The sequence below is a fragment of the Sciurus vulgaris genome (assembly GCF_902686455.1).
Source record: "Sciurus vulgaris genome assembly, chromosome: 18".
Classification (NCBI taxonomy): domain Eukaryota; kingdom Metazoa; phylum Chordata; class Mammalia; order Rodentia; family Sciuridae; genus Sciurus; species Sciurus vulgaris.
The window spans coordinates 25,651,163-25,678,193 of NC_136479.1; the positions used below are offsets into that span (position 1 = coordinate 25,651,163).

At 46.8% G+C, this 27,031-nt stretch overlaps 1 protein-coding gene across 2 annotated transcripts in view; it reads right to left on the minus strand.

Moving 5' to 3' along the window:
- CHLSN (cholesin) overlaps positions 1–26,578 on the minus strand; it is a 155,433-nt gene extending 128,855 nt beyond the window's left edge. For both annotated transcript variants that reach the window (XM_079120673.1, XM_079120669.1), the window contains exons 1-3: positions 26,471–26,578; positions 18,666–18,795; positions 12,062–12,213 (exon numbers count right to left, since the gene is read on the minus strand). The gene's annotated coding sequence lies outside the window, so the exon portion shown is untranslated. The remainder of the gene's footprint in view (positions 1–12,061; positions 12,214–18,665; positions 18,796–26,470) is intronic.
- Positions 26,579–27,031: the final 453 nt, after the last annotated feature.

The following is a 27,031-nucleotide window of genomic DNA, read 5'->3' on the forward strand; positions in this document are numbered from 1 at the left end:
GGGGCATGCCCAGAGCTATGGATGCAGCAGAGCAACAGTGACACTTCCAGCTCCGAGTACGTGGTCTGCGGCACAAGTGAGAAAGGGCACTCGTCACTGCAAGCAACACCGGAAGTAGGCTAGGGGAGCAGGTACGTCTCGTAAAGATGAGGGAGCTGTGGTCAGGTTCAGGATGAGGCAGAAAAGACAGAGCTTACGAGGTGTGTGAGTACAGCAAGAACAGGAAACAGAGTGGACTCCTCTTCGGGAGGGAAGAGATTACACCCCAGTTCCATGGTCAACTGATAGAGAATCTGAATCATCCTGCTTCTCCAGCAGGGAAGGGTGACTGTCCCAAGGGAGCACGTAATAAAGAGAAATCCAGGGCTGGGGATATAGCTCAGTTGGTAGAGTGCTTGTCTTGCAAGCACAAGGCCCAGCGCCGCAAAAAAATAAAGAAAGAAAGAAATCCAACCATCACCTGTGCCCAGGAGAGAAGATGGAGGAAAAGCAGATGCCTGCCACCTCAGAGGGCAAATCCTAGCTGGAACTCAGAGAGAAGCACACCTCGCTGCCCACTCTAGGGCAGCCCCCCCACCTGGGCATGTGAGTTCTGCCTGGAGTTGGAAGGTTCTGGGCAGTTCTGGGGAGGGAGCTCCAACCACTCTCCATCCCTAGGCTTTGAAGAGAGGGAAGAGCTGGGGAAGGAGCCAAGGAAAAAGCAGAGGCCCATGTCCCTTGAGAATAAGGTACATCCACCCAGAAAAGAGGCAGTTTATCTAGGCCTGCAACTTCATTTCTTTTTCTTTTTAAATCCCTTAATTTTATTTACTTATTTTTATGTGGTGCTGAGGATCGAACCCAGTGCCTCACACATGCTAGGCAAACGCTCTACCACTGAGCCACATCGCCAGCCCCGCAACTTCATTTCTTACACCCACCACCGTGGTAGCAACTCAGCAGTCTCCTAGGAAAAAGAAGGAGCCCAGCAGTGGTCTCCCACGGGCACATGGCATTTTGTGGGTCATGAAACACAATCCCATCCAGAGAAAGCAAAGAAATGACAGCTCACCATGAGCCGAATGCACAGGCGCTGGGGACTATGCAGAGCTATTTACATGTCTGCTCTACTTCTCTCAGCAAGGCCTAAGGAAGGTGGGTGCTGCGCCCAGCTCAGCTGTTCTCCCTGACACTCCACTCCCCCAAAACCAGAAGGCACCTGGAAAACTCAGAATTGAGGGAACCGTCGGAGTCCCTGGAAGGGGCCCTTGACTCTAACCAATCTGATGAAAACTAGGTGCTCTCCACAAGGGGCACTGACTGGTATGACATTCAGTGGGCAGTTTCTTCCCTGGCCCCCAGCAGTGGTGAAAAGGGAAGACCTTTCTGCTACCAAGCCTGTGTGTCATTGCAGCAGGTCCTGGGGGCTGATGTGAGCAGTCACCTGGCAGGGGCTCCCTGCCACTTTGCTGCTGGGTAAAGAACCCAGATGCCAGGTATAAGGAAACATGCTCAATTCCTGGCCCTCTGGTGTCATTTTATTTCCATAATGGGCTCTACATAATTCTCATGGGAATAAAAGCAGAGATTTGTTTTTGACTTTTTTCCTTGGTTCAGTTTTCCACTTAAAAAAGACCTGGGTGAACACAGCAGTAGTTCAAAACTTCCAGACACCAGGAAGGTCTGGGAACAGCTCTCACTGTCAGATGGTCTTTCTCCCAACACACGTTTCCACTGGGGGTCAGATAAGCACCACCTCACCTTTCAAGACTAGTGGAAATGTCACGGGAAGCTAACGTGCTCCTGCACCTGGGCATCCCTGCGGAAGTAGGCCTCCTTCTCCGCCCTGCCACCCCTTCCACTTGGAAGCCAGCATCCTGCTCCAGAGCATGGTGGCCCAGGTGGGTCCACAAGACACATCACTGTGGAGCCTTGAACATCTTCCAGCTGGTCAGACTCTCCTTCCTGGCAGCTTCTAGGAGTTTTACTCTTTCTTTTTGATGTTCTGCTGCTTTATTCTACATGTCTATGTGTGAATTTGTTTCATTTATTCTGTTTGGAACTGGATTATTTCTTTGACACAGTCTTTCATCAATTTCTCACATCTCAACAAAAGCAAATTTTTCTTGAGATATGGTCCTTCTTGCATTCTCTCCTACTGAATGTTAGATCTTTTAATCTAGTTTTCATCTCCTACCTTCTCTTTCACAATTTCCATCTCTTCCTCACATCTGCCTTCCAAGTTTTGATGCTTTCTTTAGCCACATCTAGCCTGCTATATCCTATTTGGTTTCTAATTCCATGACTGCATGTTACTTTCAGTATTTCAGTTTGATTCCTTTTCAACTTTGCCGAAGCATTGTTCATGTTGAGAGCTTTCTTTAGTCCTCCAAGTATTTTAAACATATTTAACGTCTCTTGGGAGGCTGGGGTTGTGGCTTGGTGGTAGTGTGCTTACCTAGCACACGTGAGGCCCTGGGTTTAATCCTCAGCACCACATAAAAATAAAGATATTGTGTTCGCCTACAACTAAAATACATACGTATATATGATAAAAAATTTAAAAAAGTAAAGTTTCCCAGATGCTTTGACTTGCAGCCCTTGTGAACTCTGTCATCCACTTTACCTATTGGCTTTCATGATCCTTCTCTTCCTGCCATGGATTATGCTTTGCTTCAGTGGAAAATTCTTGAAGTGAGACTCTCCAAGTGATCCTGATTCCAGCAGGCTGGCCATCATGAGCCTAAATGTCCCTGGGAATGCAGTCCACACATATGGCATTATGGCCTTGCCTGGTTTCCACAAAGGACGTGCCTCAGCTCCTCCCTTATAGATTACAATAGAACACATTTGAACCCCAGTTCAGCACCCATCCTACAACCACCTCACCTATACTGAGCATGGCTTCCAGGTATAAGAACTGAGAGGTGTGAATGATTCCCATAGTCACACGCTGCGAGCACCAGAGCCTAAAGCGGAGTCAAGAGCCACTGGCTTCTTAACCAGGCTCTAAATCAGAATCGGCTTCCTGATCCCATTAAAACCTCACCTTTGGATTGAGTTTGACTTTTGGTCTCGCTGCTGCTACCAGGCAGCAGTGTCCCTGTTTGCCTTCCCGTGAGGGCACTCCCAAGTACTTGAGGATGCTGCAGCATCGGGGCACAGCGAGTGCAAAGGAAAACACCAAACGGCAGGGCAAGTGCCGATGCCCCTCCTGGCTCCTCTGCACACAGTGAATGAACCAGCCACCGAGGTCGGGGAGACCTGCAAAAATCCTAGGAATCAAAAATGGCTCAGGCACTGGGCCAAACACTCCACCTGTGAAGAACTTCCACTGAAAAGCAGCACTGGGTGGTACTTCCCACTCAGGAGTTCCTCTGAAGACAATAGCAATTCAAAAACCCACAGCACCATGAAGAGTGAGCCAGAGTTGTCCACACCAGGGAGGCCGACAGCCTGGCCCAGGGGCGAGCCCTTGCCTGGCATGCAAGGAGGAACTTCCAACTACAAGGGATGGAACAAGACTCTTGAAAAAAAAAAAGACTCTTGTATTCAGGGTGTGGTTCATAAAGGACAGATGGGCCTTAAAGCAGCAGGAAGGGTACCTCTCCAGCTGTGCCTTACTGGGCTCAATATCCAAAGCTAATACCCAGAGGGTACCCTGCACAGAGAAGGTGTGGTTTCCAAGGCAGCCAAGAATTCCCTGGTCTCAAGTGACTCCCAAAAGGGAAAGAGGGACACCAGGCGTAGGATGGGCCTGCAGTGGGCCTACTACTCCTGGGAGGGGTAGTCTCTGCACAGTGACCAGAGAGCAGGGGCAGGGCACTGATGGCAGGGCAAAAGTCATGAATACGAGTAATTCAACTGGACAAATGTGGGCAATGCACACAAAAAAGGCAAGAACACTTAGCATAAAAAGTATGTTTTCAAACAAATATGGAAGGAACTTTACAACAGAACTTTGAAAAAAAATCTATAGGCAATTCACAAAAGAAAAACAAATGACCAACATGTATGCAGAAAATGTCCACTCATGGATGTAATCAAAGAAACAAATGAAAACAATCACTCTCACACTATCACATTGGAAAACGAGAAAAGCTTGTATCTATCTATGTTGCCTGGGGTAGATGGGGGTAATAAGCACTCTCATATGTCCACTGAAAGAGTACTGAGAAGGACATGCTCCAGAACATTCACCACAGCGCTACCTGGGGTGGAACTAGTCTTTCTGGTTTCTCCTGCACACTTTAATTTTCTAATTATTTTAACATTGATCATGTATAGGAAAAACAACAAACATTACCTTTTTAAATTACATTTCTGATGGCCACAAGGAAGCAAAGCTCACAAGCATCTCCCTAGCTGACCGCAGCAGCAGTTAAAGAACAGATTATCAATGTGGTGCAGCTGGACTCTGGGGGTGAGGGAAGTGGATCCTGTTTTCTTTGGCCCAGAATGAGAACTGTCAGATTTCCATGGCAGCGAGGAAAGCTAGCCAGCCTCCAGGTCTTCCACAGCACTTCAGACCTGACCAACAGACTCAGAAAACACATCTCCGAGACTGAGGTGCACCTGTGTGTGCAGAAGTTGAAGAACACAGGAGGGCTGGCCTGCTAATGACCACAGGGCCACCTCCACCTTCTCACTCTGACTGGTGCCTCATGCGTGGGATGGTCACCCCTGAAAGCCTCTAGAGAGAAGCAGGATGTCACACACAGGCAGGGTGGACAGGCCACCATGAACACAAGTAGGCTTCCTAACGTGAAGCCAGGAAAATCTTCCCTACTAGGCCATGCAGCAATTTCTAGAATTGATAAAGACAATAGCACATATCACCAAACCCTAGAAAAGCAAGAGTTCTCATTCTGTCTCTGCTGACTCCCTGGACTACAGTCAGCTGTCCTCTTACAAAGTGAGCACCATGGCGGGAATGGCTAAAAGCAAAACATGGCAACGCACATGCCAAGGGGCAGAGAAACCCCTCTCTCTGCTCAGAGGGGGGGATGCAAAACACAACAGAGATTGGCAGTTTCTTAAAAAGTTAAACATGCATGTACCATACAATCCAGCAATTATACCCCTGGGCACTTGCTCCAGAGAAATGAAAATATGATTATCAATATTTATAGCAGCTTTATTCCCAAAAGCAAAAATCTAGACCAACCCTAAATGCCCTGCCCTCAGTAGGTAGTAAAGGGCTTTCAAGGGGTCTAGTTCTGTATCCTGACTATGGTGGTTATGGAAATTCACACCTGTGATACAAGTGCATGGACACACACACACACACACACACTCACACACGAGAGCATGGAACACTGGCATCTGAGTGAGCTCTGGGGCTGCACTGTTGTGTCCTGGCTTTGACACGAGGGTGATGACACAGGCATTAATTCTCACTGGAAGGAAACTGAAACATAGGAGGGACCTCCCTATGTGTTGTTTTGCAACTTACCAAGAATCTACAAGTATTTCGAAAATGTGCTTCTTTAAGGGAAGATAAAGGTGAACACCAATGGCACGGTCCTGCCATCGTGGTAGAGCACCACCCCCTGAGGGCACAAGAGAGATGGAACGAGAGCTGGAAGGAGCCCAGAGACTGCCTCCTTCACTCCACTGCCACAGGACCCTTTCTGGCATCCCTAGAGACAGCGCCTATCCAAATACAGGGAAGCCGTTACCCCCGAGCCAGGCAGGGGTGTTCGAGTACGGCCTCATCCCAAGCCCTGTCACTTCTGCTCCCAGGTACCAGTCCTGACTCATCCCTGAGTTGGGACAGACCTCCAACGGTAGCTGCTGGATGCATGGCACAGCCACGGCCACCTCTTGTCTGCTCTTCTCTTGGTGGCTCAGAGGTGGGGTCTGAGCTTCTAGGGCACCTCCAGCAAACGAGCACGAGCTCTCATCCTCCAGCACCACCAGCCTTCAGACTGCAATGTGGTTCCTCTGGGACCCGGGCAGGGTTCCTTTGTTCCCCAGGTAAGTGTCTGCTTAACCCAGTGAGCTGCCACCACAGTCAGCAGCCTCCCCAAGAGACAGAAAAGGGGAGGCCAGCAGGGTGGGGACACTCAGACCCTGACCCTGGCCCATCTCCTGGTAGAGAATGGAGGGGCATCCATCTCGGTGTGGGGGACACTGGCACCACACTCTTGGGCTGCATCCTCCCCTCAGTTGTAGATAGTGATTCGTTGAAAGCAGAGTCTCTGCTGCCATAGATGCCATGTTCTAGACCACTTGGCCCTCCCTGGGGTGGTGCCCATGGCAACCTTCCCGCTACAGCCACGACACACAGCCCTCATTATTCCCATAATAAGACCAGAGTTCTGCCAACCTTCCCAGGGAGCAGAGACAGATTGTCAAGACACCAGCCCACATTAGGGCCTGGCGGCCCTTTCCTCACAGTGCTAGCCTCTGGCTTTGCAGAGGCTCAGAAACTCGAGGCAGAAGCTCTGCTGCCTGGACAGCCAGGAACTCTCAGGGACAGCCACCACATGCAGGCAGGAGTGAATCCAGACTGAGGTTGCAGGTTGGGTAAGGTCTGGACCCTAGAAGTCCTCATTTCTGGCTTTAGTGGGAATGAGGCTAGACATGGAATGGCAAGTCCCCATCTGCCACCCTACTGTGGTAGACAGACTCCCAAATGGACATAGCCACACCCATTCATTTGCACAGTTAGGCTGCTTTGTGCACAATGGCAGAGCTAAGGGCCCACAGAGTCTAAAATATCTCCTAGATGGCCCTGTACAGAAAATAATAAATCCTGATTTAGATCGTCTCTCAGACGTGAGGGGAGGACAAGTAACTAAAAGCACTGACTGAAACAGAAAAGCCAATCACTTCACAAGCATCAGAAACTCACAAAGCAAGGACTGCCAGGCCTGGACTCAGAAATATGGGCAAGGGTACCAAAGCCCAGGATTCCCATGTGGAATGTCTGACAGGAGAGCTGCCCAACCCAGCAGGGCCCACTATGTCTCTGCAGCCCCCAGCAACTCCAGCAAGTGTGCCAGTACTACACCCGATGTTAGGTCCTCCCTGCACGGAACACCTAGAGTGTCTCTGTTTTCATGTACACACATGGGTACACAAAAACACACCTAAAAAGACTTAAAAGCTGAGGCTTTAGTGGAAACAGTTTAAAGTCTTCTTCCAAAAATGCTCATCCTTTGAGGCACAGATCCAAAAAGATATGTCTGACTTTACCATAAATGTCTACTGGGTTTTTAGGAAGAATGCTTGGCGGGGTGGACGGGCTGTTTATTTTTAATCATGTTTGGATGTTGATTTACACCAACTGCTTTCCAGTCACACACTGAGAAGGGAAGTGCCCTGGATGCAGTCACCCTGAGCCTTATAGGAACGCCTGCCCTAAGACCCATTCAGGGGTTAGCTCAGCTTCACGTGGCAATCCAAGCTGTCTGCTATTGAATGCACTCAAGAGGAAACTGGGGGAAACCACTAATGACCTTCCAGGTCAAAACAAACCTGTGGCCAGGTTTTTCTCATATTCGTGAAACTATCCACGGTGACTGGCAGGGCTGCAGTCCCAGAGAATGAGTGACATGGAAAGTAGCACAACTCTGCTTGGCATCAGCAGAATCTCAGAGTGGCAGTTTTGCTAAAAGTTTTGCTACATGAGCCAGTGTCAATTACTATAAACAGTCATCCTGAAGCTCCTAATCCCAACCCAACACGGATAACAACTTTGCTGTATTCACCATCCTTCAAACAAAAGAACTCTTTAGCAAGTATTGGAATCCACTGGGGGAAAAAAAAGCAATTAAGAGTCGCATAACTGATTACATATAAAACATAAGTTAAGGCAACATCAACAGTTATGCCATTTTTAGCAACGTAAAGTCCAATTTTTAATACACATTTGCTGAACAAGCTAAATACCCTAACTTGATCCGAGTAAATTTTGCTAAGTGTTATCATTGCAGAAGAGTCAGGCCATGGGCCAATGTGGGGAATGTGAGGAAAACAGGAAGAAGAGAAATTAAAAGAGTGGTCAGGCCATAAAGATGGTTCAGAAAGACTCTGCCCCAGAGGGGAAATACAGCATGCACTGCACTGGAACTAGCAGGAAGGCCAGGACTCATAGCCAAACCCCAGAGTACTCTGCTGTGGGTAACGGCAGCAAAGAAGCTCCTTACAGAGCCTTTGATCTGATGTACAAAAGCTGACAAAAGAAACGGGTGCTGTGTTCCGACAGATATTGTCAATGTCACCTTGCTCACGTCCATCCACTCTTCAAGAGCTCGAGGGCAACACAAATGCTTCTTCTAGCTGGGGAGATAGCTCAGCTGGTAGAATGCTTGCCTTGCAAGCATAAGGCCCTGAGTTCAATCCCCAGTACCAAAAAAAAAAAAAAAAAAAAAAAAAAAAGGCTTCTTCTAGAATGAACTGAAACCAAAACAAAAAACCCAGCCTACGATCTGGCTTTTCCAGCAGCAACATTACAACCCCAGGTTGAGGACACCCAGAAGCAGCCAGGGAGCTGGCTCCACTCGGCAACACCAGCCACTTGGAGATGGTTTTGTAGATGCAACACCGAAGAACAGGTAACAAAAGAAAACAACACAAACAGCACTTCATTAAAAATTAAAAACTTCTGTGCTTCAAGCAGTATCAACAAGAAAGTGAAAAGACAACCACAGAACAGGAGACAGGTCTCTATCTGCTAAAAGAATCTATCTAGAACTTATGTATCTATTGAGGTACTGGGGCAATAGCCCAGTGGCCCTGTACCACTAAGCCCATCCCCCGGTCCTTGTTCTTTGTATTCTGAGACAGGATCTCACTAAGTGCTGAGGCTGGCCTCAACCCTGTGATCTTCCTGCCTCAGCCTACCAAGTTGCTGAATGACAGGTGTTGCTATCCTGCCAGGCTGTGTCAAGAATAATAAAGAACTCTCACAACTCAGTAAACAGAGACAGATAAACAATGTAAAAATGGACAAAGAATTTGAACAGACATTTCTCCAAAGAAAATATGCATTCTTCAAATGACCAAAGGGCCCATGAAAAATGCCCAGCACATTAGCCACTTGAGAAATGTGAATCAAACTGCACATCCTCTAGGAAGGCTAGGACCAGGCGGGCGACAGCACTGCCACTTGAGGGCTAGAGGAAACACACCCAGCACGGTGCTGGCGGGAGTGTAAAATCAGGCAGCTGCTGGAAAACAGTCTGGCAGTTTCTCAAAAAGTTAAATGTAGAACTCAATATGATCCAGCAGATTTTACTCTGAGGAATGCAGCCAGAGGAATCAAAGCAGAAATCTAAGGGAAAACTGATATACAAATGTGCTGGGGAACACTATTTATAATCACCAAGACTTATCAGACAGAAGGTGGATACTCGACGAATGATCCTTACCAACACGGGGCGGGCCAGCGCCAGGCAGTGGCTCAACACCTTGACGGCCCCAGCCTCCCTGCTAAATCCGACCCCATTTAGATTCTAGGGATTTAGTCCATTTCACAGCCCCTATTGCATAAACCATCAATAATCTCCATTTATTTTAGAATATAAACCAAATCTCAGTGGGTGCAGTGTTGCACACCTGGTACCAGCAGCTCAGTAGGCTGATGCAGGAGGACGCCAGTTCAAAGTCAGCCTCAGCAACTCGTGACACCCGTCCCTAATAAAATTAATATTAAAAATGGCTGTGGTCGAGTGCCCCTGAGTTTAATCCCCAGTACCTGTCCCCACAAAAAAGAAATATAAACCAAATTCCATTTTAAAAATGGAATTACCACAAGAAGGATACATGACTACTTCCTTTAGGAAACATCTATTTAAGTGAACAGTATGGATAATAGAATGGATAAAATTCACAACATATATTAAGCAAAAAAAGAAAAGGTTCACAACAAAGAGAAGCTTTAAAAAGATCTTATGAATGAACAATAAAAGACAAGAACCCAGTGAACAAAAGGGCAAAGGATCTGAAGGAGATTTCTCCAGAAAAATATACACAAATGGCCAAGAAGCACATGAAAGATACTCAGTATCATTAATTATCAAGAAATGAAAATCAAAACCATAAGGAGATATGCTCACACCCACCCAGTGTGGCTAATCACCAAAAAATTGCAACAAAAGCCCAAATATGTGCCCACTGAGCCTGGAAGATAAAATGTGGCGTACCCATAGAGCGGAGCAGTGTGCAACGTTAGGTGTGAGCCGAACCAAGCAGGGCACTGTGTCTTCACTGACTTGGAACCGTCTCAGGGTGTGCCCGCAAACAGTGTGCTGACCAAAGTATGAGTCACAGAAAAAAAATTAACAAGCTGGACTTGTCCAAAATTTAAAATGTCTGCTCTTCAAAAGCCACTGTGAGGAAAATGAAAATCTGATGCTACAGACGGGGAGAAAATATATTTACAAAACAAAAAAAAACCTTGTATCCAGAATATACAACAAACTCCCAAAACTCAATAATAAGAAAACAGACCAACAAAAATGGCCAAGAGAACTAGACACTTCATCAAAGATAATTTATGAAGGGTCCAAAAAAGTCTAAGATGGGTTATTGTTGGCCAGGTGCTAAGGAGCAGAAGCACAGGGTTCAGTTTAAGTTGGTGACTCCTGAAAGTAAAGGACCTGCCTTCTAATCTTGAGGTGAGTGGCAGAGGAGTTTTCTGGACTAGTCCATCCTTTGAGGCATCAAAGTGGCAAGCAGACCTGACCACAACCTCTTGCTAATTACCAAGATCCTCATATAAATACATTAACATGCTAAAGATATGCCCAGGCAGGGAGAACCTAACACAATTTCAGACACATTTTGGGACAGGCACAATAAGAGAGTCAACCCATCATACGAAGATTTCAATATCTAGCCTCCCAAAATGTATCTGCTATTCATCCTTTGCCTCATTGCCACTATGCCTATGGGGCCATCCACCTTGCTTGTCAATCAGTGTAATGGATACTTTACTACCTCCTTTGCTAGCTATGTTTGATTTTTATCCTAATGATACAAACACAATGAGAACCCGTACACTTTAAGTGCAGTTTACTATGTCAATTATACCTCATGAAGTTGGTTTTAAAACCACATACAGGCCAGGTGCTGTGGCACACACCTGGTATCCCAGCTGTTAAGGAAACTGAAGCAGAAAGATCACAAGTTCAAGGTAAGTCTAGGCAACTCGTAGACCCATTCTCAAAATAAAAAAATAAAAGGACTAGGGCTGTAACTCAGTGGCACATGTGAGGCACTGGGTTCGATTCTCAGCACCACATAAAATAAATAAATTAAAATAAAGTACTGTATCCATTACAACTAAAATACATTTAAAAAAAGAATAAATCTAAACACCCACCACATGCACACATGTTCCCCCCTCTCTCCCCCATGACTATCTATAGGAGTGGCTAAAATTTAAAATACTGACAATAATAAGTGCTTCAAACATGCAGAGCCACCGGCACTTGCACACACTGCTGGAGGGAAGGCAGCAACAGGCTCTGGAAACCAGCTTAGTGCACCATCCTTAAGGACTGGCAGCAAAAGAATGCCATGCTCCTGAGAGGCCTGGTGGTGCCCAGGGCACACCAAGTCAAATGAAACAAGGAGGGCAGGGTGGGCCTGCATGCCTAGATAAGGCAGGACTCTGCCTTCTCTCAAGAACTCTGAGAGCTGATTCAAGCTGCCGGTACCCGCTCTGCACAGTGAGCGCTTGTAGCATGGACACTAGAGCAGCTGCTTGTTGGCACACAGGCCATACGAGGAACTGAGCAAACTAAGCAAGCTGCTGATGTCATTGCCTCTGCCAACGAACCAATAAAATCCTGTGGAGAGGATGTCCTCCCACAGCACTGCAAGGAATGGAGGTGCTCTTTTCCTGGAGTAAAGTCATGAGAGAGAGAGGTGCTACTGGCTCAGCCTGTCACCACTGAACTCTTCTTGGAGTCACTCATCTCTTGTAAGCTTTCCCCAGTGAATCATAGCTCTTGCATTTTGGCTTCAGGCACTTTCTTTGTCCTCTCAGCAATCTATCCCCCTGCCCTGGCCCAAGTAGGCTGTGGACCTGACAAGCAATTTCTCAGGAAATCACACATACACTCACCACACGGTACGGCAAATGCAGTCCTGGGATTCATGGGGAGACTTAAAGAGATGGCCACAGCGTGTTCACAGCACCCCACGCTGGAAATTACTCAGTCCCAAAACTGGTCGACAGGTAAACAAATCTGTGGTAACTCCATGCAGTGGAGTGTACTCAGTCAGAAAAATGAAGACATAGGCGGCAATGTCATTAGGTGACTAAGCAGGGAGATCCAGACCTCCTCCCAACCTAATGCCTCCAGAAACCACTAAGGGGTCTCTGGGTCTTGGTTCCCCAGGTGAGATGATTAATCCATCTCTAAGTTCCTTTAGCCTACAAGTCTACCATCTTGTAATTCCAACCCAGGATTCAGGAGTCACGAAGTAGTGGGGGCAGGTTGGAATTCACTAAGGAAAGCAGCTCAGGCTCCAGGAAGCTGTCTGTAAAGACTAACCACTCGCCCCAAGGCTGCAATGACAAACGCAGGGAACAGTAACAATCCTTGAGGCCACGTGCCCTTGGTGTGAAGGATTTGGGCTCCGAGCAAATTCTCAAGGTCATAAAGTTCACTCCCTCATCTTGATGGGTTTTTTTCTTTTTTTGTTTTGCAGTGCTGGGGTTTGAACCCAGGGCCTTGTTTGCAAGGCAAACATTCTACCAACTGAGCTATATCCCCAGCCCTTGGTGGTTTTATAAAAACTTGCAGGCATACTGCCTATGTAGTTCAATCCAACTTATTTTCAAGATTACAAAGATGGGAAATAGCCACAGCACAGTCCCAACTGGGCAGTTCTTCCCTTCTGAACACAACCGGCCTCAGCCCAGAGTCTACAGGGCAAGTTCTTGAGCCCCTGGAAACACATAGGACCTGGACACCAGCTGGCTTACCAACTGCACACACATCCTGAAAGAAACATAACTGACCCTTTCCTGGAGAAACTCCATGGTGCACTTCTGCCTGCTGTTCCCAAGGTGGACAGATGGACCCCACATCTAAGCTGCTCTCCCATTCAGGTCACCAGTATTTAGTGTGAAGGCAGATGCCAGGAAGCACCTGGGGACATTCAAGAAGATAGTACGTGGAGTTTCACCAGTTAGCACTCTAAACCACCATGACTGAGGACAACAAGAGGGCAGGAAGCCCCAGCAGCGGTGAGTCATCCTCTGTCACCAGCTTGGCAGGTGACTATGCAGGTGGCCCACTCTGCGTGTCTTCAGAACCAGCATAGCTCCCACACCTGGGCTCTGGGCACCTCAGGGTGCTGAGAACCCCACACTGCAGGACCTCTGCACAGGGACACAATTGGGCGTGGTGGCACATCCTGTAATCCCAGTTACACCAGACCTGCTGAGGCAGGGGGAATCTGAACAGGCACAGTAAGGACCCTATCTCCAAAGAAGAGTACTTGGCAAACACAGGGCCTGAGAGTACAGCTGCCTGAGCTAAGCCGCCTGCCCACCAGCTCGCCCCCGCTGTCTCGGCAGACAGAGGTATATTTACAGCAGCAGAGTGCCAACGCCCCTCTGAACCCGGCAGACACTTGTTGCTCTGGTATGACAGTCTTGTTTACACTGTCCTCCCTTTCATGTGTCTCAGGGTCCAGGACAGAAACAGAATGCCCAGCTTCTCCTCTGGAAGGATCAGAAGGAAGGGAGGGACGTGGATGGGGGAAGGAAGGATGGGTGAAAGACCGTAGAAGAAAAGGGAGGAAAGGAAGGAATGGGGAAACGGGGAGGGAGGAAGAGGAGGGAGACAAGGAGGGAAGCGGACCTGCGCAATCACAGCCACACCCTCCTTCCATTTCAACCAGTTCAAGTGCATGTGAGCAGGCCAGCCTGGCCCAGCCCGGTGCCCTCTTCTGAAGACCTAAGTTATCTAAAACTAGATCTGGAAAGGTTAAAGTAATTGAAGCAGAACTCCTGGGGTCAGGCTCACTAGAAGGGCTTTAGAAGGTAGACAGCGGACACAGAGACTCCACTGCCCCAGGACGGTCCTCAGGAGAGCAGAGCCCTGTAAACTCCAACCCCAGGCCCCATGACTCTGTTGCCAAGCAGAACTGAGGAAGAGGGAAGCCGCAGGTACAAGGTTCCACACCCAGTCAATCGGAATCCAGCCACCAAGACAAGGGGGTAAAGGCGTTTGGGAGCATCTCTGCCCCTGTCCAGGGACCACAAACCACCTGCTTCCCCAGTGTTGCAGGGCCTGCCAGGGCCTCTGGCACAGTTGCGCTGAGCAAGCTAAGCCTGGGGCTGAGGGGCCTGACTCCAAACCAAGGGACCAGCAGAGCCGCAGCCCCAGGCGGCCCGAGGGCTGCTCCTCGAGCTGAGCCCACAGGCCTGATTCGGGAACTCAAGCTCCATGGAAACCACTTCCCAAGGGGCAATGAAGTTTCCAGCACTTGGGGACACTTAACTGTCCTGGCGCAAGCACAGAGCACTCATACTGTGGGAAGTGGCTGCACATGGGCCCAGGGACCTCCCCAGATGGACATTTCCGGGAGGACAACACAGTAGTCCAAGGAGGACAGAGGCCTCTCCCTTCTCCACTGCAGATCCTAGAGGTTCACTCGGAAGCCTGATGGGGGACAAGGAGGAGGCCAGCGCAGTACTTTCCACCAGCTCCCCAGTGACGTGGAATGGCGCTCTCCAGGCCTTACGACCCCCCATCTTCAACAGATAGGCTCAGCTTTCCATTTTTTCTCTAAAATACATGCCTGATGCCTCCTGTTAACAATTTCCCATGAGAACCAGAAGAGTGAGTAAAGAAATATTTTATCGACAGAGACCAACGTGGATTCTTAAGGAAAGAGAGGTCCCATTTTGTTGGGATACTGACTTCCAGAAATACAAGAGGGGGATCTTGGGGTGCAAACCTCCAATCCCCCGCACAGAGTCACAAAGACCAAACTGAGAAGCCACCTGCAGCACGAGAACTAGCCCTGGGCTCATGCACTCCCTCCAGGAGTGTGGCTGTCGACCTCTGCTGGTCAGTGATGGCTTCCCACAGGCCAGCGGCCCCCAACAAAGGCCAACGGGACATCCCACAGCTCCTGGTGAGCCTAAAACTAGCTCAAAACCTGTGGCCAGAAAACTGAACACAGCACCAAATTTATCAGTAACACCATGTTATAAACCAAACCAAGATCTAGCATGCAGAGACAGACTAGCAGGAAACACACCCCAAACCCTTTCTTCTTTCTTGTTTTCCAAATTTCTTTTAATCAAATATATTTTAATAATAAAAAACAATGAGGGCTGGGGATGTCGCTCACTGTAGAGCCACTGTCTAGCATGTGCGAGGCCCTGGGTCCATTCCCAGAACCAAAAAGAAATCATGTACTTTAAAAAATCATTTGGACTTGAACAAAAAAGGGTATCGATCACTCCCTGCTAACGCAGGAATTTTAATCTTGGCCCATATTTGCCATAAGCACTAAGCCAAGTATTGTGGGTCTGCTAGTGGCTAGTGGCCTGCCTTAGGCTTGCTGCAAAAGGAAAGGTAGAAGTTTCCATCGTAGATCTTTTACCTCTTTGGTTAGCTGGATGCCCAAGTATTTTATTTTTTTTGAGGCTATTGCAAATGGAGTTGTTTTCCTCATTTCCCTTTCAGCTGTTTCATCGCTTGCATATAAAAATGCTTTAGATTTATGCGTGTTGATTTTATAGCCTGCTATTTTGCTGAATTCATTGATGAGGTCTAGAAGTTTTCTGGAGGTTTTTGGATCCTCTAAATATAGAATCATGTCATCCGCAAATAGTGACAGCTTAAGTTCCTCTTTTCCTATTCGTATCCCTTTAATTTCTTTAGTCTGCCTAATTGCTCTGGCTAGAGTTTCGAGGACAATGTTGAATAGAAGTGGTGAAAGAGGACATCCCTGTCTTGTTCCCGTTTTTAAAGGGAATGGTTTCAGTTTTTCTCCATTAAGAATGATGTTCGCCATGGGCTTAGCATAAATAGCCTTTACAATGTTCAGGTATGTTCCTACTATCCCTATTTTTTCTAGTGTTTTGAAACCAACCTAGATGCCCTTCAATTGATGAATGGATAAAGAAACTGTGGTATAGATATACAATGGAATATTACTCAGCCATAAAGAATAATAAAATTATTTGCATTTGCAGGCAAATGGATGAAATTGGAGAATATCATGCTAAGTGAGATAAGCCAATCTCAAAAATCCAAAAGACGAATGATCTCACGGATAAGCGGATGATGACATGTAATGGGGGGTGGAAGGGGGGCAAGAATGGAGGAAGGAGGGACTGTATAGAGGGAAAAGAGAGGTGGGAGGGGTGCGGGGGAAGGGGAAAAAATAACGGAATGACTCAAACATCATTACTCTATGTAAATGTATGAATATGCAAATGGTATGCTGTTACTCCATGTACAAACAGAAACAACATGTATCACATTTGTGTACAATAAAAATAAATTAAAAAGAAAAGAAAGGGAGAAGTTTAACAATATGAAAAACCTCCAAAGTGATGGCACAGAGCTCATTTTAAGGAAACTGGAGGAGCCTCAATACAGGACAGTATCATGAGGAAGGACCACGGCTCTGCAAGGAGCAGGCAGGACCACCATGCGGGACTCCAGGAGCTCTAGGGAACCTGCTTCCACCTGGAATCTGGAAACCACAAAGAACTGACCCGAGTGGCCTCAGCAGGAGACAGGAGGCCTGGAGAAACAGGAATTTAACAAATTTCACCACCTGCTATACAAGAGCCCAATCAGAGTAAGACACAGGAAAAGTTCTACCCTGTTCCTTGAGGGACCTGTGCAAATGATGCAGGTGTCTTGCATCCACGCAGCTGCCAGATGTCAGAGCAGACAGCCAAAGATGGCCCAGGACACGCAGAGGTCCTGGGTCTGGACTTCCCCCACTCCTCAGGTGGTGGTGACCTGCTCCTGGCACACTCGCCTGTCCCATCCATGCTGCCCACAGATTCTGTGCTGCTACCAGACACATTGTACCCATTATTTCACACATCTCTCAAAGGCTCAGAGCTGCCTCACTGGATGTCCTGGCACAACCCTAAGAACATCAAGACTCCAGTGTCAGGGATCCCCCTGGGGCCAGTTGTCCATGCAGGCTTGCTGAAGGCGACAGAATGTCCAGATCAGGTGTCAGTCAAGGAGTCAGGTGGGCTCTGCCTTCCTGCTGCCCTTCTCTCATTTTATAAAAGAAAGGATACCCACCACCCTGAATCACACCTTGGTGCACCACCCCAGGGCATAGGAGCCTCTGGGACACCCTCACAAAGACAGTCTGAAATCGGTGCCAGCTGCAAAGTGAACAAACCCTTGACTAGTCAGGCAGCGGCCAAGCCTTCCTTCCAAAAAACTGAAGAGCCTAATCAGTGTCACTTAATGGTTGACATTTAAAATATACTTTGTGACTAGGAGTACAGCTTAGTGGTAGAGTGTGTGCCTAGCATGCACACGAGGCCTCAGTTCAATTTCCCAGCACAAAATATAAATACACACACAACACACACATATATATATAACAAAATATGTCCCTAAAAATCATTCATGAGGTGGGGCACAGTGGCACACACCTGTAATCCAGTAGCTCAGGAGGCTGAGATAGGAGGATAGTGCATTCAAAGCCAGCCTCAGCAACTTAGGGAGGGCCTAAGCAACTTGGTGAGACTCTGTCCTCTAATAAAATATAAAAAAGTGCTGTGGAGTGAGCTCAGTGGTGAAGCACCCCTGGGTTCAATCCCTGGTTCCAAAAAAAAAAAAAAAAAACCAATGGTCTCGGTGGTCTCGGTTCAATGAATTAAGTGTAACATTGCTAGAACAAAACTTCTATTCCATTACTGATTTATATCTAGAAATGAGAAACAAGGGGAAAAAAAACAACAACATTACACCCTATCTCACTCAAACACGAAACTCATCAAGGTTCATGAACCAACTGCAACACTCTGAGAAGCCTGGCATGTCACCATGTAACGCATGCTGAACCACGCTATGTTTTACACTGACTGATTTGACAAATTTGCGATATGTTATGCTGTTTTGATCAATGCAAACTACTAAATAAAGACAGCCCTATATAGAAGTAAAATTTCAACACTCAGAACTTACAGTAACAAAAAATTTTAGATTTTTCAAAAGTTAAGGTATACACATATTTTTGTGGCAGAAAAGATTTCAGGATGAAGAGCAGAAATACACTAGGAAAAGAGATTGTTCATGCCTGGTCTTGATTGGTATTCAAATCACAATTATTTATAATCTGTTGCATGCAGTTCAAACAGGGATGTTAACAGTTGATTTTCAAACTCTCTGCAGTGTTAATGCTAGACACGAACATTTCAGTCGTAAGTTTTTAAGCACAAGCTCTCCAGGCCCCACCGCATATTGTCCCGGTGGGGGGCACTCTCCCTTTCTTCAGGGGAGCATATCCCTAGCCCAGCTGCAGGGTCCCATCACCCTGGGCCTGCTGTGGCCAATCTAGTCCATCACAGCTGATGTAAAACAGATGCCTGACCCAGAGGTCAGCAGGTGGGGCAGCCAAAGTGAGGCAGGAACAATGCTCCAACCTCACACTGCAACTGCTCTCAGCAGGCGCTCCTGTGGTCCTCTGCTCCACAGAGGCCCTGGTGGCCTTACCTTGGGGCTGGCTTCCTCTCTGTCTGCTGTGGCTTCAGGTGCCTGAGGTGTCTCTTCTGTGGAGGCCTTCTTTACTTTTTTGCTCTTTCTCGCTGTTACTTCGGGACCTTTTCTTTTCTGTTTTGCCATCCTGCAACAGAGAAAGCACACTGCTAAATCCATAGGAAAAAAAAGAGGCTCAAGCCAGATAATATTTTAAACAAGGGGAGAGAGCACTCTCCTACTATAAGAGACTACAAAGATATTTCAAAAATATTATATATGTAAGTGTTTTTTAAAAAAAAGTCAAACTCCTAGTTCATCACCAAACTTAACATTTTGGTATGTTTCCTTTCTATTTTCTGGGTGTTTTTTCTTGGCATAGCTGCAATCATGCATACATTGCATATTCCACTTTTTTCTTTTTTAAGATAGCAATCTTTTTTATACCTTTATTTATTTGTTTATTTATTTTGTAATATGGTGCTGAGGATCAAACCCAGTGCCTCACACATGCTGCCTGCGCACTCTACCACTGAGCTACAATCCCAGTCCCATATTCCATATTTCTGACCTCACATGAAAATAAAGTTCCTAAAATTAGGAGAAATACCATTTTTAGTGACAAGATCACAGTTTTCCAACAGGTGAAATTTGCATCTTCCCTTAAAAATTTGGGTCAATTTTATTTTCTACAATTCTGAACTAATTCATATTCCTGAACAGGCTATGGACGAGTCACCCACCCTACCACAGGTGCCTGACCAACCACAGGTGGAAGGGCTTTGGGATCACCAGGAGCCTGGGGCATCTCCTCCGACCAGGCCAATCGTGAGGACTTAAGCAAGAAATATGGGATGTGAGAGGAGGGATGTGCCTAGCAGGCCCATTTCCTCCCGCACAGCAGTTACACCTGTATAACAGAAAAAGTCCACAACTGTAAAATCAATTCCCTCCATGGGATTACGTGACGAGGGAACCAAGAGAAATGGCTGAGGGTGCCAGAGCCTGGATGCCTAGGATGGGGAAGGGGAGAGCCCTGGGCCTTTCAGGAAGTCGATGGCTGCTGCTGGGACCTGAAGCGGGGACCCACTGCCTCCAGGAGGGAGAAGTAGAAACTAGCAGCCCAGAACCCCTACCCACATGAAACCCGCGTTCCTATGGGGGAGACAAATACATACCATGTCAAGGATGAGAACTGCCATGCAAAAGGGGCGGGGTCACAGGAAGGTGACCTGGAAGCATAGTCAGTGGAAGAACACTTGCCTCGCTATGCAAGGCCCCGGGTTCAATCCCCAGACACCACCACCACCACCACCACCCGCCAAAGAAAGGAAGGAAGGAAGGGAGGGAGGGAGGGGGGGGGGGGGGAGGGAGGGAGGGAGGGAGGGAAAAGAAAAAGAGGATGATCATAATGAAAAAGTGCCCAGAAGTAGCAAGCATCCCTAAAGACCAGATTTGGGGTCAAATACCACTCTACATGAGAGAAAGTCAGGGGAGCATAAGGGGGACCTGGGTGGGTCACAAGGGGAGCCAGCACCAAGGACTTCCAGTCCCATTTGGGTCTGTCTGATTACAGCACACTGAGAATATTACTATTCCAGAGCCAGAAAATTCCAAGCTCCGTATTCCTTAATTAAGCCTTATCTTTAAAAAGTATGTGAAGCCAGAGGCTACAAATTTCAATTAACTGTGTAATAAGATATCTTGAAAGAATGAGAGACTGTTGACATAGGGACATTGAAAACACAAAGGAGGGAGCCAGCCCATTACCTTGTTGGAGAAATAAGTTCAGCAAATATTTACACACCAGTTACTATAAAAGTTAAATCTATATTCATTCTGTAAGTTATCATTAAAAACTTTAATCACTAAGTCTATTTGCTAAAAAGAAAAAGACTTTTCCATATTATAGAGTGACTTCTTTTAACAGTTCTAAGAGATAACTCATAACTCAGAGACACCAAATGTTTCTTCTAGAAAATACTTACTTTCATCTTGGTCAACTGACTCTCAAGTCTCAACAAGGGTGGCCAGACAATTCAAAGAACAACATGTTCAACAAATGCTGCTGGGACAACTGGATAGCCACACATGAAACAATAAATTTGAGGCCTTACCTCACACTACACACAAAAATGAACTCAAATGGATCAAAAACATAAATATAAGACCTAAACATAAAATTCTTGGAAGAAAACATACATATAAATATTTTTAAAAATATTTTTAGTTGTAGTTGGATACAACATCTTTATTTATTTTTAAATTTTTAAAAATATTTTTAGTTGTAGATGGATATAATAAGTTTATTTTTTTAATGTTGTGCTGAGGGTCGAACCCAGTGCCTCACACATGCTAGGCAAGTGTACTACCACTGAGCCACAACCCCAGCCCCAGATATAAATCTTTATGACCTCAGATTAGGCAAAGGTTTCTCAGTAACATAAGTAGCAAAATTTAAAACTTCTGTGCTTCAAGTGATGCCAGCAAGAAAGTAAAAAGGACAATTTACAGCATCAGGGAGGGCATTTGTACATCACACATCTGACAAGACGCGTGAATCCAGAACACATGAAGAACTCTTACGACTCAATAATAAAAGGCAAATAACTCAATTTTAGAAAGAGCAAAGGTTTTCAGTACACACTGAAGACCTGAAAAAGAGGCTTAACCTCACTAGTCATTTAGGAAATGCAAATCAGAGATACCACTTCACATTCAATAGGATGGCAACATGGGGTTAGATGGCTCAACGCAGAGCGCTTCCCTAGCAGGTGCCAGGCACTGGGGTCCAGGCCAGCACCACAAAGGAGAAAAAGAAAAAAAGACGTAATAAGTAAACATTGCTGAGAATTTGGAAAAACTGAAGCTGTCATTCGCTGCTTGTGTAGGTGGCAGAGACACTTTGGAAAACAGTCTGGCAGTTCCTCAGAAAGTTAAAAACATGCCGTTATCATATGACTCAGCAATTCCACTCCTAGGTACATATCCAAAGGAAATAAACACATCCACATTAACATTTGTATTCTAATGTTCATAGCAGTATTACTCATAATATCTAAAAGGTGGAAACAACCTAAATGCCCACCAATGGACAAGTAGATAAACAAACTATAGTGTGTCCAGAGTGGAATATTACTCAGCCACAAAAAGTGAGATACTGATACATCTACAAAATATGTCCCCTTGAAACATGATGCTAAGTGAAAGGAGACGGACACAAAAGACCACATGTTACACAATTCCACCTGCATCAGTGCTCAGAATAAGCAAACCAGAGACAGACAAGGCCAGTGGCTACTCAGGCTATGGAGAAGGAGCAGTCAGTAACTGCTAGTGGGGACAGGATGTCTTCTGGGAGGAGGAAAATATTCTAAAGTTAGATTTTGGCGGTGGTTGCACAACCCCATGAATACACTAAAAAAACAAAAACAAACTATAATATCTCTCCAGTTACCATAAATTTAAAAATATAATGTTCAAGTGCTGTTTTAAAAAAAATACGAACGATAGAAACAGGGGAAAATACATGTGCTAAGATACTTGTTGTAGAAGGCTCCTTGTGCCCTTAAAGTGGGCTGTCTGTTCCCGGCCACGGCTGACGTCATGGCTACACCGCGGCTGAGTAGCGTGCCACCCTTGATCAGTGCCATTCCCAGTGGCTGGATTAATTTTTGTAGAGCAACTGAAAACCCAAGATTTCCCCTCTTTTGGTGGTTGGGAGGATTTAGAGAGGGTCCAGGATGTTAAGGAAGCCAACCCTCAGAACCACTGAAACTGAAACTGCTACAGGAATTAGCATTCAGAGGCTTCACCAAGGCAAGGCCCTGACAGTTTTACACAGACCAGTCCACTCACCCTTGTGACCCATGCAGCTGGCGTGAGATGCGGAAACAGGCACACCTGCCCATCAGAGTAGAAAATCAATAGAGTATTCTGAAATTGGCAAATAACCACACTACAAGCATATTATTTAGAAATATGGAAGTAATCCCAGTAGAAACAGCTGCAACATTGAACTGTGCTTGCCTCCAAAGTGACTTTGGTCTGCAAGTGCCATGTGAGTTTTCAGTTACATGCATATGTGACAGCTAATTTGATAGGTTGAAGAATATTGACTTTAGCTAGGCATGGTAACACATGCCTGTAATCTCAGTTACTCAGGAGGCTGAGGTAGGATGGCAAATTTGAGGCCAGCTTCAGCAACTCAGCAAGCCCTAAACAATTTAACAAGACCCTGTCTCAAAATAAAAAATAAAAAGGGCTGGGGATGTGGCTTGGTGGTTGAGTGCCCATGGATTCAATCCCTAGTACCAAAAAAATAAAATAAAAAGGGCTGGGGATGTAGCCCAGTTCAACTCCCAGTATCAAATATAAACAAAAGGGCTGGGGAGATAGCTCAGCTGGTAGAGTGCTTGCCTCACAAGCACAAGGCCGAGTTCGATCCCCAGTACCGCAAAAAAAAAAAAAAAAAAAAAAAAATTATATATATATATAAACAAAAAAAATAAATTTTTTACATAAATTTTTTAAAACTACATGTATAGTACTGGTCAGAGAACAGGGAGAAAGGGCATTATTATGCCCTGCTAATGGGAGGATAAATTGGTACATCTTTTCTAAATGACAATTTTATAACATTTATCAAGTGCTTTGGCCCAGTAATTCCACTGCTAGGAATTCATCCTAATGAAATAATCATGGACAGAGATTTATATGTACGCAGATGATAATGGCAACACTATCTCTAATATTAAAAAATTGAAAACACCATAATTGTCCAACAGTAGCGGGCTGGGTAAATGAATGACTCCTCTGTGCAAAGGAATATTCCAACAAAACCATTAACACCTGTGATCTCAAGGAACATCAGTCACGTGAGTAAGTGCTCATAATACAATATAAAGGAAAATCGAATATTAATCTATGGAATATGGTATGACTCATTTTGTAAGAAAAATTATAGACAATGTGGCATAAAGAAAAAAGCTAAAAGGAATACACTAAAATATGAACATTTTAGGGGTCGGATTATAAGAATGTTTATCATTTTCGTATGCTCTTCTGTAATTTCTACAGTAAAAGCCAAAGAAAAGAATTGTTTTAAGACACAGCTCAAAGATTCAAACAGCAAATGACACAATTCCCACAGTAGAAAGTCAGACAGGCCGGATTGAGCAAGCACGGGAAGATGAGAGCTGCCGAGGCCACACTGCCCGTGGTCGGGTTGGCACATGCAGGCAAAGCTGCAGGTCGCCAAGTAGAAAAGCATCTCACAGGATCCTGATGAGATAAATCAGCTACAGGAAAACATCAGGCAAACTTTTAAACCTGAAAAGACCACCCACAGACCCAGCTGCTGCCTCTTGCCAGGGGCATCAGCTGTGGTCTGGGCAGTTCTAGAGGGGACCTCCCAACCCACCAGTCAAAGGCCCAACCTAAGCCCACAGATCTTTAATTGCTCAGTGCATGGAATCCAGGAGCAGAATGGCAGCGCCCACACCTGGACTGTGGCTCTGTTCTGACCCACGCTGACCCATGCCTAGGCCATGCTCTGAACGGCCTGCTTAGATTAGTGGCCTCCAGCCTCTGCTATTCTGCCCATGGACGCTGCTCCATCTCCTCCCTCTTGGGGCCTATCTGAACACTCTTACACAGTCACTCCAAGCCCACCACCATCCCAATGCCAAGCTTCCACTGCCAATCCCACCTCCTATCTCTCCAGCTGGCACCCTGGAATCCAATAATCTTTTAACCTTACCAAGACCTGCAATTCACTGATCCTACTGCATTTCAATGTCCCTCACTCCTCTCTGTTCTCACCTCCAAAATGTAATTTCCATGGTCTCTCATTCAATCACTCCCCCACACTCTCAACTCCCCTTGTGGCTTTCTCCCTTCAGGGCACTTGCCTGCAAAAACCCCACCTCAGGGACCTGCCTGCCCGTGTATTCCAAGCCTGCAACTCCACTGAGTTGGAAAGCCCACAGACTTAGGCTGAAGAGTCTTAGTTTAAAATTCAGAAGCTCTAAACTCAAGGGGACTGTCAGTGCTGCACAGCGACTGCACACCTCTCTATTCCGACCTCTCTCCAGACTGACTCCTTCCTTCGATACTCCTAATCTCATACCTCCAACATCTCTGTTCCCAGTAGATGACCTTAGTTTTGGATCACCGAGAACACAGAAAAAAAAATCCTAAGGAACTTCCGCAAGCTCCCACATCACCCATCCAGCCACCATGTCCGTGTTCCTATCAGGTCAACCCCTTTACCTGAGTAGAGTCCTCCCCTTTACCCCTCAAGGCAGCGACTTTAAGCAATTCTCCCCTCTCCTGCATCATTAGCTCTTCCCTTCTACCATACCAGTTATGACCTCCCATATCTCACTCTCTGCTCTCCACTGGCCCTTCAATGCACACTGAATTTCTCAGGAACTCCTGTCCTCTCTTGCACCCTCTCCCCAGCCCCTTCACCACAATCGCACCCATGTGGCTGAGTCCCATTGATGATTTTCAGCAGCGTGTGTCAGTTGATCCCAGCCCCTCTCTTGGCATGCATGTTCTACTTTTCCAGCAAGGACAGCAACACTTTGCTGTCTCTTGATGGCCCTGATCTTGAACTCTGAAAGTTCTGGGTTCTGGATTCAACTTCCTTACTGCCTTTGCAATCTTGCTTAGCAATATGGTTCCAAATAAGAGTTAGATATTGGTGGCTTCTAGCTTTCTCCAATTAGAGGTTTCTTCTGGGCAATGTCTCTCTGCACTACACTGCCGATTCACTCATGTAACTGTATGTACACCTACACATCACACCCACACACATATCATGTCAAGACTCACTCAGGATACTCAAAGCTCCTGATCATCCTCCACAAACCTGATCTTCCCCAAGGTGTCTTGTCTTCTTGATAAATAGCCATCTGATGAAATCCAGATGATTTTAGCTCAAGGTGCAACCTCAGTGCCACTTACAACTCCTCATCCTTTCTCACACAAAAATCCAACCACCCCTAAATCCTGTTGGCTCAAAAGCATCCAGAATTTTACTATCTCTCACAGCCTGCTACAGATCTCAGTTCTGCCCTCATCCCTCCAGCTGATTTCCCATCCTGAATGATTTCAAAACACCTCAGTGAGATTACATCTCACCTGACTGAAAACTCCCGAGGTTCCCCTTCCACTACAAGCTAAAGTCCTCCTTGAAGCTGAAGGGTCCCACGTGATCAAACTGCACTCAACACAACTACTCTTTTCTCTTTCCTTCACTTGGCCCTGGGCACACGGAGCTCCTTGCTGATCCCCCAGCACTTGATGTTTCCAATGCCTGGAGAAGCTACCAAGGTGTCTCACTCCTTAACCTGCTCCGCCTCTACACTTTCCATATCTCTGTCGTGACTTTTCTCCATGGTATATATCACCACCCGGTACGTGGTCTTCCTCTTCTGTCTCTTCCCTCTAGAACATAGTTCACCAGACTCGAGGTTTTGTGTTTCGTTCACTGCATTTTCAGCCATATCGACACACACGATGAATCCGGAACGTTTTTAAATGAAGTGAATGGATGGCGGAAGGAAATGCAAAACATGCTTATGATAGAAAGGGAGCGCCGAAGAGCCTCAGCAAGGATTCACAAAGCTCCAATTCCGCAAGACAGGCAGGTGCCTGGACCCAGCGAGTCCTCCGCTCGTCCTCTTCCGCCAGCCAACCCTTCCACGGACGCCGGCAAGGCCTCCGAAAACCCACGTGCAGGGGCCAGCGCCCAGGATGCTGATCTCCTGCGCGGACCAGATCGCAGGCACCCCGCAGCAGCCCCGGGCGCTTACCTGTACAAACCTGCGCGCACCTGCGCGCGCCCTGCTAAGCCGAGGAGGCCAGCTTCCGTCCGGCCCAGCGCCTCAGACACTCGCAGACCCGCCTTCAACCGCGCGGCGCCCCCCATTGGGCGAAGCCTGCCTCGGTCTTCTGGCCGACCCATGGAAAGCGGCAGCCTCAAGGGGCGGTCCCCGCCCGGGCGCAGATGATGGCGTCATCTCCAGGCGTCCTAGTGGCTGCGGGAGCGCCAGTTGCCAAGGCAACTCGCCCTCTGGTCGACACGTGCTAGCTCGCGTGTGCAACTCTCAGCCTAGTTGGAGCAGGTGAGCTCTAACTGGGCATCCAGACTTGGTGCTGAGTTCTTAAAACTCGGGTACAGAAGGACAGGTGCTGAAAAGAGAACACAGATAGGGACTGCTGCAGTGGTGCTGTGTACCGTCTTAATACGCAACAAGGTTAAGCATGGCGCGTGGATGTCCGAAACGTGCGGAGGCATCCTCCTAGAACAGCAGTTTAAAGCGGAGCCCGCCACAGGCGGGACGGGTGTGAAGTATATGTCACTCCACTGTGTG